At 48.7% G+C, this 11498-nt stretch overlaps 1 pseudogene; it reads left to right on the top strand.

Moving 5' to 3' along the window:
- The first annotated feature begins 732 nt into the window (after positions 1–732).
- Positions 733–4264, top strand: LOC114781548 (iodotyrosine deiodinase 1-like; annotated as a pseudogene).
- Positions 4265–11498: the final 7234 nt, after the last annotated feature.

Raw genomic sequence — 11498 nt, 5'->3', positions numbered from 1 at the left:
CTAATGTGCAGGCCGTGTCTTCTCCAGCAGCAGAGTTCTGTGTGGTGATCAACGACAGACTGATGACTTCAGTTGCTGGACTGAACCCATAATACAACTGACAGTACACACACACACACACACATTAAATGAGAGAGTGGAAAATCTGAAATATTCTGACACCTTCAGTTCTCCAGCACATTTTGACTGACTAAATTCTATGGATGGGGACTTTCATTCACACGATCACAGATGATCACAAATCTGATTGGTGATGGAAAGTCAAGCCCTCCATCACTAACCTACTTTTACTTTCCGCACTTCCTCAGTGTCATCCACAAACACATGACGCGTGTGTGTGTGTGTGTGTGTGCACATGGCCTGAAAGGAATCTTTTAACCATACCAAAAAAATCTAATGTGCTGGAGAACTGAAGGTGGTTGGATGAAGAGACACACATTGTCACAGTGCTGCCTCTATTGATGAAACACTCTGCGCGTTCACCGTGAAGAACGAGCTTAATGGTGATTTTATGTGAAATGAACACATTCCTGTTTCTCTTGGAAGTATAAAATGCACAAGTTTCAAATATAAAGAACATAATCGGTATATTTGAATATTTTGGGTTTGCTTTGTTTGGCAGTTCATGCTGCGGTCTTTAGAAGCAGCTTGATTATTAACCAGAATACCACGCCCCCCTGCAGCTCAACTGGCTCCCAAGTCCAGATGTTTTGTTCGTGACGTCTCTCAGCCATGGCGCTCTTCTCGTCTCTCACCCCCAGTGTTCTTAGCTCTTCTGTGTGTGGTGATTGCAGCCATCATCAGGAGCTTCAGCAGGAGGAAGGAGCCTTCAAAACCCGACTCCAAAGCTACGAGGGAAGTGAGACCATGGGTGGATGAAGACCTTCAGGACAACACTGAAATCAGCTCCAGAGACAACGGTGACGTGATCCATCTTTCTGTCTATGTCTGCATGTCTTTAGACGCTCTGTTTTATAAGCATGCTTCATGCTTCATGTTCAACTCCTCATGACGAAACTCCTGGCTGCAGTTTGGGCTGAAAGTGGTCCTCAATGAATCAATGGTGCCCGCAGAACCTGGTACCGGTGAACCGGTGGTGTGTGTGCCTTCAGGAGTTTAGTTTCTCTGGAACGTCCTCGTCCTTGTTTTTCAGAGGACGATGACTGGGCAGACGGCAGCGAGGCCGACCTTCGCCATGTCCCATATTCCCCGGCACGCTATAACCGTGGAGGAGATGCTGGAACGCTCGCAGCACTTCTACACCATGATGAACCAGAGGCGCTCGGTGCGCTTCATCAGCCCGGAACCTGTTCCCAGAGCGGTCGTGGAGAACGTCATTCGCGCTGCAGGTTCAGTATGACTGAACTTTCACCTTTGACCGCTCTACATTATTATAAAGAGGGGGTTCAGGAACTTGATTTATTAATGAGCATATAAGTAACCAGCGGCTGTAACACAGGTACGGCGCCTAGCGGGGCCCCACACCGAGCCTTGGACATTGTCGTTGTCAGCGACAGTGAGACCAAACGCAAGATCCGGGAAATCGTCGAGGAAGAGGAGGAGATCAACTACAAACAGAGGATGGGGGACAAGTGGGTCCGAGATCTACAGAGACTCAGGTGTGTGTGTGTGTGTGTGTGTGTGGAATTTATACTACATACTGACATTCATACTAAATAATAAATTCTTAGATGCTAAAGAGAAAATATTAGTACGTTTGCTCCGGTTTGGATCAGTTGATCAGTCTGTATCATTCTCGTCTTTATCCGGTTTCATTTCACGCAAGGAGAAATCCAAGCGAACCAAAACGCAGGCCCCGCCCCTTCCTGGTTCCCCGGACCCGTGTCCCGGGTCCGTCACTGTGGGTGCCTGGTATGAGAGTAAGTTGTGTCTGTGTGTCGGTCGCTGGGCCGGTGTGAGTCTGGACTTAGGTTTGTGTTGGTAGAAAGATTACCGGCCCATAACACTTACACCCCTCATTACCCGCCTCTCAAAGCACTTTGTACTGAGGCACGTGAAGACCCGGCTCCCACACACTCTCAACCCACTTCAGTTTGCTTACCGCCTGAACCGCTCCACAGACGATGACTTTTCATCTGGCCTTCACGCAACCTCTCCCACCTCGACAAAAAAAGACACTTACGGCAGAATTCAGCTCAGCATTCAACACTGTCATCCCTCAGAAGCTGGTAATGAAGTTGGACCTGCTGGGAATGAGCTCTCCACTCTGCTGCCGGATCTTGGACTTCCTCAGTCTGGATGAATAGCAAATAAGACCTCCAAGATCCTCAGACTGAACACAGGTTCCCCACATGGATGCTGCTCAATAGGGTGTGTACTCAAGACCTCCTAAACCGAGACCAAGACACTGCAGAGACTTGAGGGTCCCGAGACCAAGACACTGCAGAGACTGGAGGGTCCCGAGACCAAGACACTGCAGAGACTGGAGGGTCCCAAGACCAAGACACTGCGGAGACTTGAGGGTCCCGAGACCAAGACACTGCAGAGACTGGAGGGTCCCAAGACCAAGACACTGCGGAGACTTGAGGGTCCCGAGACCAAGACACTGCAGAGACTGGAGGGTTTTCAAGACCAAGACACTGCAGAGACTGGAGGGTCCCGAGACCAAGACACTGCAGACACTGCAGAGACGGAGGGTCCTGAGACCAAGACACTGCGGAGACTTGAGGGACCCAAGACCAAGACACTGCAGAGAGACTGGAGGGGTTTCAAGACCAAGACACTGCAGAGACTGGAGGGTCCCGAGACCAAGACACTGCAGACACTGCAGAGACTGGAGGGTCCTGAGACCAAGACACTTGCAGAGACTGGAGGGTCCCGAGACCAAGACACTGCAGAGACTGGAGGGTCCCAAGACCAAGACACTGCAGAGACTGGAGGGTATCAAGACCAAGACACTGCAGAGACTGGAGGGTCCCGAGACCAAGACACTGCAGAGACTGGAGGGTCCCGAGACCAAGACACTGCAGAGACTGGAGGGTCCCGAGACCAGACACTGCAGAGACTGGAGGGTCCCGAGACCAAGACACTGCAGAGACTGGAGGGTCCCAAGACCAAGACCAAGACACAAATCGGGGAGTGACAGTGTGGATTCGACACGGACAGCTGGGATGTTCGATACCATCGATTTCCTTTTCGATTCCTTTTCAAAGTATAATTCCGGTTGGTATCTGCGATACTGATCTGATTCTGATACTTTATACAAAAACTAAATGTAGTTGGAAAGATGAACTTAAAAGTGTGTCCTGCTGCACCATGAGAGCTGCTGGGGGGCGGGGGTTGGTGCTGGGGACGCCCCCTTTTCTGTGACTGTCACTGAGTCCCGTTGATGTGTGAGGAGCAGTGGTGGCCTAGTGGGTAAGGAAACAGACCCTGAGGTCCCCTTGATGAAGGTCCGTCCCCACACACTGCTCCCCAGGCACCTTTCTACTACGGTGTGGTAGTAACCTAGTGGGTAACACATTCGCCTATGAACCAGAAGACCCAGGTTCAAATCCCACTTACTACCATTGTTTACCCTGAGCAGGACACTTAACCCTGAGTGTCTCCAGGGGGGGACTGTCCCTGTAACTACTGATTGTAAGATCGCTGATAAATGCTCTAAAATGCTCATGTTGCCCACTGCTCACCAAGGGTGATAGTTAAATACACCGTGTGCTGTGCTGCAGTGTTTCACTTCACTTTCAGTTGGAACGTGGTACAGTAGTAGAAGAGCCTACTGATTCTGGAATGTTCTCCCTCACTCAGGACGAACTGGGTGAAGGAGTATCTGGACGTGGCTCCATATCTGATCCTGGTGTTAAGCAGACGTATGGAATCCTGTCCAGTGGGAAGAAGAAAACGCATTATTACAAACGAGATCAGCGTGTCCATATCCTGTGGCCTTTCTGCTGGCTGCCCTGCAAGTGAGATACCACACCTGCACACCACACACACACACACACGCGTGTACATGCACAGATACACGCACCAAGTGAACGTTGTTGTAATTGTGTGAATGTGAGTGTTGCACAATTTTCTGTATTGAAATATTAATACATGCGTTTTATTTTGTCAGAATGCAGGACTGGTTACCGTGAACAACAACCCCCTTGAAACTGTGGCCCACAACTTAGGCTCCTCCTTAATCGTCCAGCCAATGAGAAGCTGCTGATGCTTCTTCCTGTTGGTTTCGCGGCAACGGATGCCACAGTGCCTGAACCTCACACGGAAGAGCTTAGAGGACATCACTGTCTTTGTATAATGACGTCATCATCATCATGTTGCTCTAAAGTCTGTTGTAAATCATTTAAAGGAGCAGTTCAGCAAAATTGTGTAAGACTTGTGGGTGTCTGTTTATGCTGCACTTCCAGAAATGTCCACAGGAGGGAGACAGAGAAGGTGTCCTTCTCCAGGTCAGACCTTGTCTGTATCTACAGGCAGCCGCCGCTACATTCAGAAGATAAAAACCTGCTATTCAGAAATCGCTGTAGATGTTAAGTGACAGCAACCTTTTTCTTTGAAAGTGACGTGATTGTCATTTGTGCAACAGTGCAGCACAGCACACGGTGACACGGTGAAACGTGTCCTCTGTATTTAACCACACCCTTGGTGGGCAGTAGACAACATGACAGGCACCCGGGGAGCAGCGTGTGGGGACGGGACCTTCATCAGGAGACCTCATGCGGCATTGTGATGGTTGGGATTCGAAACCGGCGACCTTCTGATTACGGGGCCACTTCCTACCAGCTACTCCACCACTGCCCCTTCTTTATGTGTTGTGTTTATTTTAACTGTGGTTTCGGTTTTAATGTTCAGGAATTTTGTTCATTTTAAGAATGTTCTTTATTTTGTACTTTTCAAAGACTTTACTAGGACACAGCTCCACACTCTCGCCCCTCGGCCTCTCTCTCCTATTTTTTTGCTGCTATATATTTAGGACTGACCTGTTTCTTCTTGTACTTTCTTCCAATTCCCTGTCTGATGAGCCTTCTTCCTGTATGTGTGTGTGTGTGTGTCGTGGTTGTACTGATTTCTATTACATTCAGATCCTGCTTCAGGTGTCCCGCTGGACTTTGCTATCAATTGTGGTCTGACTCTTTTGGTGCTGACCTCTGACCTACTTATTGAGAAATGTGATGATGGAGAAATGATGAAGATTTCTCATGTTATTATGTGTTCTCGGGATGTTTAGTGTAGTTCCTCAAATGATCGTTGGAGGACAGTGCTGATGTGTGTGTGTTTGTGTGTGAGAGAGAGAGAGAGAGAGACGGGATGAAGATTATCTTTGCTCAAGGCATCATTCAGGAACGGCAGCCGTGCATGAAAGCAGCAGGAGAAAGAGAGCATTGTAACACACACACACAAACAGAGGTAAAAAAAAAAAAAGTTCTTGGGCTTTCTGGAGGGACCAGGGCTTCACCTGCTGCCTGCTCCCAGCGTCCAGGCCCTTTTCCCTGCCACTGATTTATGGAGGTCCATCTGCTTCTCTGTGTGTGTGTGTGGGTTGGGTGATTGACAGCACCTCAAGAAAATGCTGAAATCAGAAGCACGGTTAGGAAATAGTCCATCTTTGAAACTGACGTCACATGTTTTAAGATCTTAAGCCTGTTGGATATGTGACGGGTGCCACAGATGATCTACTTGGTGAAGTTGTATAAAGTTTGAGGTGCTTCACCTTACTGTGTTCAGATTGGAACACTTCTTCTGCTGCAGATCCGTCTCTGGTCAGCCTGACCTGACAGCTGTAAGACAGAAGCTGGTTGAATTGTGTCTCGTCAGCCATCTTGTGTGTGATGTAGGTGCTGCTCTGTCCCTGAAGGGACCGTGTTCTCTCCAGTTCCCCTCAGAGCTAATTAGCGTGTGAACTAATTAGATGTCTAAGATTAGATCTGTGTGACACTCACCACCCAGGAGGCCAGAGAAGAGAGACGTGTGTGTGTGTGTGTGTGTGTGTTAAAGTTCTAGATGTTGGAGATAACACACACACATTATCAAAGAGTGGAATACTTTACCATGATTGCCATGTTTTCTGGTGTGTGTGTGTGTGTGTGTGTGAGAGAGAGAGAGAGAGAGAGAGAGAATATAGATGGGGTTTAGAATATAGAGATCCGAGAAGGTCTGTTCATCTGTCTGTCTGGACAATCTGATTGGTCGGACTCCAGCAGAAGCAAGATTTTAATGGGGACAGCAGCACAGCAGCCCTCCCCCTGGATATTTTTATATCAGAAAGTGTGTGTGTGTGTGTGTGTGTGTGTGTGTGTGTGTGTGTGTATGTGTATTACGGCTGTATCTAGGTCTTCTTTATTAGTGGGACATCAAAGAGTTAATTTCATCTCTCAGACCCACACTTGGTCTTCTGGCTACCCCGGTGGAGAAGGTTAACCAGAACAAGGCTTGTTCACTTAAGTGCAGAATAACACACACTGCACATCACTCCTAGTGTGGAGGAAGATCTGGTCTGCTAAGGGAATGGTTTTATAGATACCAGCGGTTAAGGAAGCGGCCCCGTAATCAGAAGGTTGCCGGTTCGAATCCTGACCCGCCAAGGTGCCACTGAGGTGCCACTGAGCAAAGCACCCAGACACTGCTTCCCTGTCATGGCTGCCCACTGCTCACCAAGGGTGATGGTTAAATGCAGAGGACAAATTTCACTGTGTGCACCGTGCTGCAGGGTTTCACAATGACAATCACTTCATTTGGTGTGTGTATTTTACTAAAGTCACTCGTCAAAGTGAATTAAGACTACCATAATATTGCTAATTGTTGCTTTGGGTCTGTTTATGTGTCACCTCCACACACTGAGAAGGACGCCAGTTCACCAGCCTGATTATTACACAGGCACATTTTAGCCTCAACGAAGTTGATCATTCATCTAGCTGTTTTACATGCTGTCTTGTGCTGGAAGAAAGTTTTCAGACCAGCCCGTCCCCCAGTTCGTTCATTTTTTTCCTCAGATGAGTCACAGCGTGTAAAAGACTCTCCATGGCTATTCTGTCTGAGAAGCAGTTTGGGCTTTGTTGCATAAGGGTGAGACAAAGAACGGTTCAGAAGACCTTTCATGGAAAAAACAACAAAGAGCAAGTGTACCTGGCCCAGAGGTTTACCCAGTTCCCACCCTGAGTCAGGCCTGGGGTTGGGGCCCGTGAGCGAGAGCCTGGTGGCTGGGCTTTCGCCCATGGGGCCCGGCCCGAACCGGATACATGGGCTCATCCAACTGTGGACCCACCACCCGCAGGGGAACATGAAGCGTTTGGTGCTATGTGGATCAGGTGGCAGACTGAGCAGGGGCTTTGGTGGTTCAATCCCCGGAACAAGGAAACTAGCTATTGGGACATGGAACGTCACCTCTCTGGCAGGGAAGGAGCTGGAGCTTGTGGAAGAGGTTGAGTGGTACCGGCTAGATATAGTTGGACTCACCTCAACACATAGCATTGGCTCTTGAACCCAAGTCCTTGAGAGAGGTTGGACACTCTCCTTGCTGGAGTCAGAGGCAGAGGGCTGAGGTTGTTAGCCCCAAGTCTCTCAGCCTGTTGGTTGGGGTTTATCCCGGTAGCTTCCCTGCACCTTTGAGTCTGACTGACTGACTGTTGTTTGCGCTTATGCGCCAATTAACAGCTCAGAGTACCCACCCATTTTGGAGTCCCTGGGACGAGTGCTAGATAGTGCTCCAACTGGGGACCCCATTGTCCTGCCTGAACTTGAGTGGTGTTTCATTATTTGACTTCTGTGCAAGCCACAGTTTGCACATAATGAACAGCATGTTCGAACATAAGGAGGCTCATCGGTACACTTGGTACCAGGGCAGCCTAGGTCGCAGGTCGATGATTGACTAGTCGTATCATCTGACCTGTGGCCATTTGTTTTGGATACGTGGGTGAAGAGAAGAGCAGAGCTGTCAACTGATCACCACCTGGTGGTGAGTTGGATCAGATGGTAGGGGAAGACCCAAACGTATAGTGAGGGTCTGCTGGGAAGAACCTGTCAAGATGGTCTTCAAATTCCACCTCCGGCAGAGCTTTGACCACGTCCCGAGAGTGGTCCGAATGGACCTTGTTCCGCTCTGCGATTGTTGAGGCAGCTGTTGCTAGCTGTGGTCGCAAGGTGGCCGGTGCCAGTCGTGGCGGTATCCCCCGTACCTGCTGGTACACACCAGAGGCTAGGGAGCCATCAGGCTGAAAAAGGAGGCCTACAGGGCATGGCTTGTCTGTGGGTCTCCAGAAGCAGCAGACATTTACATTTACATTTACATTTATGGCATTTATCAGACGCCCTTATCCAGAGCGACTTACAATCAGTATTTACAGGGACAGTCCCCTCCTGGAGCAACTCAGGGTTAAGTGTCTTGCTCAGGGACACAATGGTAGTAAGCGGGATTTGAACCTGGGTCTTCTGGTTCGTAGGCGAGTGTGTTACCCCTAGGCTACTACCACCCCTCAGACAGGTACCGGACGGCCAAGCGGGGTGCAGCAGTGGCAGTTGCCGAAGTAAAATCTCGGGCGTGGGAGGAGTTCGGTGAGGCCATGGAGAAAGACAACCGATTGGCTCCAAAGAGGTTCTTGCAAACCATCCAACGCTTCAGGAGAGGAAAGCACCAAATAGCTTACACTGTTTACAGTGGGGATAGGGATTTAGAGAAGGCTTATGACCATGTCCCCAGGGGCACCCTATGGGCGGCACTCCAGGAGTATGGGGTGGATGGCCTTTTGTTAAGGGCCATTCAATCCCTTTACCAGAGGAGCGTGAGTTTGGTCTGCATAGCCGGCAGTAAGCCGGACCTGTTCCCGGTGAGGGTTTGACTCCGACAGGGCTGCCCATTGTCACCGGTCCTGTTCATAACCTATATGGGCAGAATTTCTAGGTGCAGCCGTGGTGTGGAGGGTGTTGAGTTTGGTGGCTTTTTGCAGATGATGTGGTCCTCCTAGCTTCATCAGGCTCTGACCTTCAGCTCTTGCTGGCTAGGTTCGCAGTGTGAAGCAGCTGGCATGAGGATCAGCACCTCCAAATCTTAGACCATGGTTCTCGACCGGAAAAGGTGGCTTGCCAACTTTGAACCGAGGGAGTTGAGCCAGAAAGCAAGGATCTTGATTTACCGGTCGATCTATGTTCCAATCCTCACCTATGGTCATGAGCTTTGGGTAATGACCGAAAGAACGAGATAGCGGATACGAGTGGCTGAAATGAATTTCCTCTGTAGGGTGGCTGGGCTCAGCCTTAGAGATAGGATGAGGAGCTCGGACATTCGGGAGGTAGTAGCCTAGTAGTAGTAGCCTAGGGCTTGTAGTAGCCTAGTGGGTAACACACTCGCCTGTGAACCAGGATAAGGATGCCTGATAAATGCTGTAAATGTAAATGGGATGGACTCCGAGTAAAACCGCTGCTCCTCCGGATAAGCGGAGGAAGACGATGACGTTTTTGTGTCTGTAGTAAAAGTTAGTGTCTGTAGTAGTTTTTTTTACTTATAATTGTGTCTGTAGGAAATGTAATCTGAAATGATGTGTGTGTGTGTGTTTCCTGTAAAAATGAAAAATGGAAAATACACACCCGTGTGTGTGATTCTTTTCCTCTCAGAAGCATATGACATATCTGACATCCTGGCTGTCCATGTCAGAAAGTCGATTTCATTGTTTTTCCACTATTTTGAATATGGTATTGGTTTTGATTTATGATGCTATATCCTTTATGATAGGATTTATGATGCTATGTATCGTATGGTGAGATGTTTTCATGTGAATGCAGCGGTCGCGGCGTTTCTCGCGAGATTTACTCATCCTGACAGAAACGCAGAACCTGACGTGCGGGCGGCCCGTTCGACTCCGAAGTTTGTTTGTTAAGGAGACGCGGCGCTGTAGGGGTCGAAAATTAAAAGACGACTGCATGAAGTCGATAGTCTCGGTAAATCCTGGGCATCCAGCCGCTGCGGGACTCAGTTCGTCCGTCGACGGGACTGCAGGTAACGCGGTTCCTCCAGCGATGTCCGTAACTCAATTCTCATTGGCTCTTCCACGTAAACGCTGAGCTTTCCTGTGTTCTGATTGGTGGGTTTTTTAAATTCCTGGTTTTATTGTAAGGTTGACGGCGCCGTTCAGCCGAATCAGTTGGTGTTTAATAATGAATTGCATTGTCACCGCAGTCATTTACTCTCAGGAGGTTCTCTGTGGTCCTTGGTTCAGCATCCTAGACAGACGGACAGACTACATTTTGTCGGTGGTAACCGGATTGGATGTGACTGTGAATCTGGTCAGATGATCCTGGGATGTAATTTACACTTCAGTATGATGATGTGTGATGATGTGTGCATTTGATGTGAATGTTGATGCCGTGTGTGTGTGTAGAGAGATAGAGATAGAGACTCCCAGTGTGTCTTTAGTGTGTGGTTTTTCCTCCTGAACAAACCTGCTCCTCTCTGTGACCCCCTGACCTGGTCCTCAGCAGGCACTCAATGAGAGGTCAGAGGTCAACCTCTGCTCAGCAGTGAATGGAGGAGGATGAAGAAGGACAGGACGGGATTCTCACGTGTCTGAATGAAAAAGTTCTGATTAGGGCCATTCCTGTGTTGGTTTCCACACAGTATGAGTGTCTCCAGCGGGACTGTCCCTGTCCTTGTCAATGGACATGAAACATACATAAACACTCACAGTGTACAAAGACACACACACTCTTCATTGTAAGAGACATGATTTGAGGGTGTTTGAAGGTCGTGTTTAAGTTCTTGACGTCCTTCAACTCTTCTGCTCAGGCTAACCTAGTTGAAAAGAAATTCTGTCGGAAAATGGGTGAAGAGATTCTCTCCTTCCATCCTCTCTTCCTCCCCCTCCCCTTCAGATCTGATCATTTATTCATTAATACGCAGATTAAAAATATGAAATTAGGACAGACTCCTGCAGGAAAGCAGTGATGTGTGGATCATCGCCCTCTGTTATTTAACCTGAACAGCCGTCATCGCCACCAAACTGAGGTGGAGAGTAGAATAAAGTATAAAATGTGATGTTGGTCTAATTCTCACACAGTTTAATACGTTTGCTGTAATGTGTAGAAATCCATTTATTTCTTTATAGGCTCGTACCTGGGTTAAAAAGACTCACATAGACACACACACTCTCACCAGGTTGTTGAGTGACACGGAATACGGGCATTCCATTCGTTCCGGCGCGTTTAATTAGAAATTCCACTATGCCAGGTACACACACACACACACACACAGAGCAATACCATCCTCATGCACATAGTGATATATACACATTTTCTTTAAAAACCTGACGTGATTGTCATTGTAAGACACTGCAGCGCAGCACACGGCGACACCGCGAAACGTGTCCTCTGTATTTAACCATCACCCTGAGTGAGCAGTGGGCACCATGACAGGCGCCCGGGGAGCAGCGTGTGGGGACGGTACCATCAGCAACCTTCCGATTACGAGTTTGCTTCCTTACCCGCTAGGCTACCACTGGCACATTTACACTGAATCACACTCCACAAACTCTCTCTCACACACACAC

Source organism: Denticeps clupeoides, unplaced genomic scaffold (genome assembly GCF_900700375.1).
Source record: "Denticeps clupeoides unplaced genomic scaffold, fDenClu1.1, whole genome shotgun sequence".
Classification (NCBI taxonomy): Eukaryota; Metazoa; Chordata; class Actinopteri; order Clupeiformes; family Denticipitidae; genus Denticeps; species Denticeps clupeoides.
The sequence above is the reverse complement of the archived record's forward strand: the minus strand, read 5'-3'. Positions and strand labels throughout refer to the sequence as shown.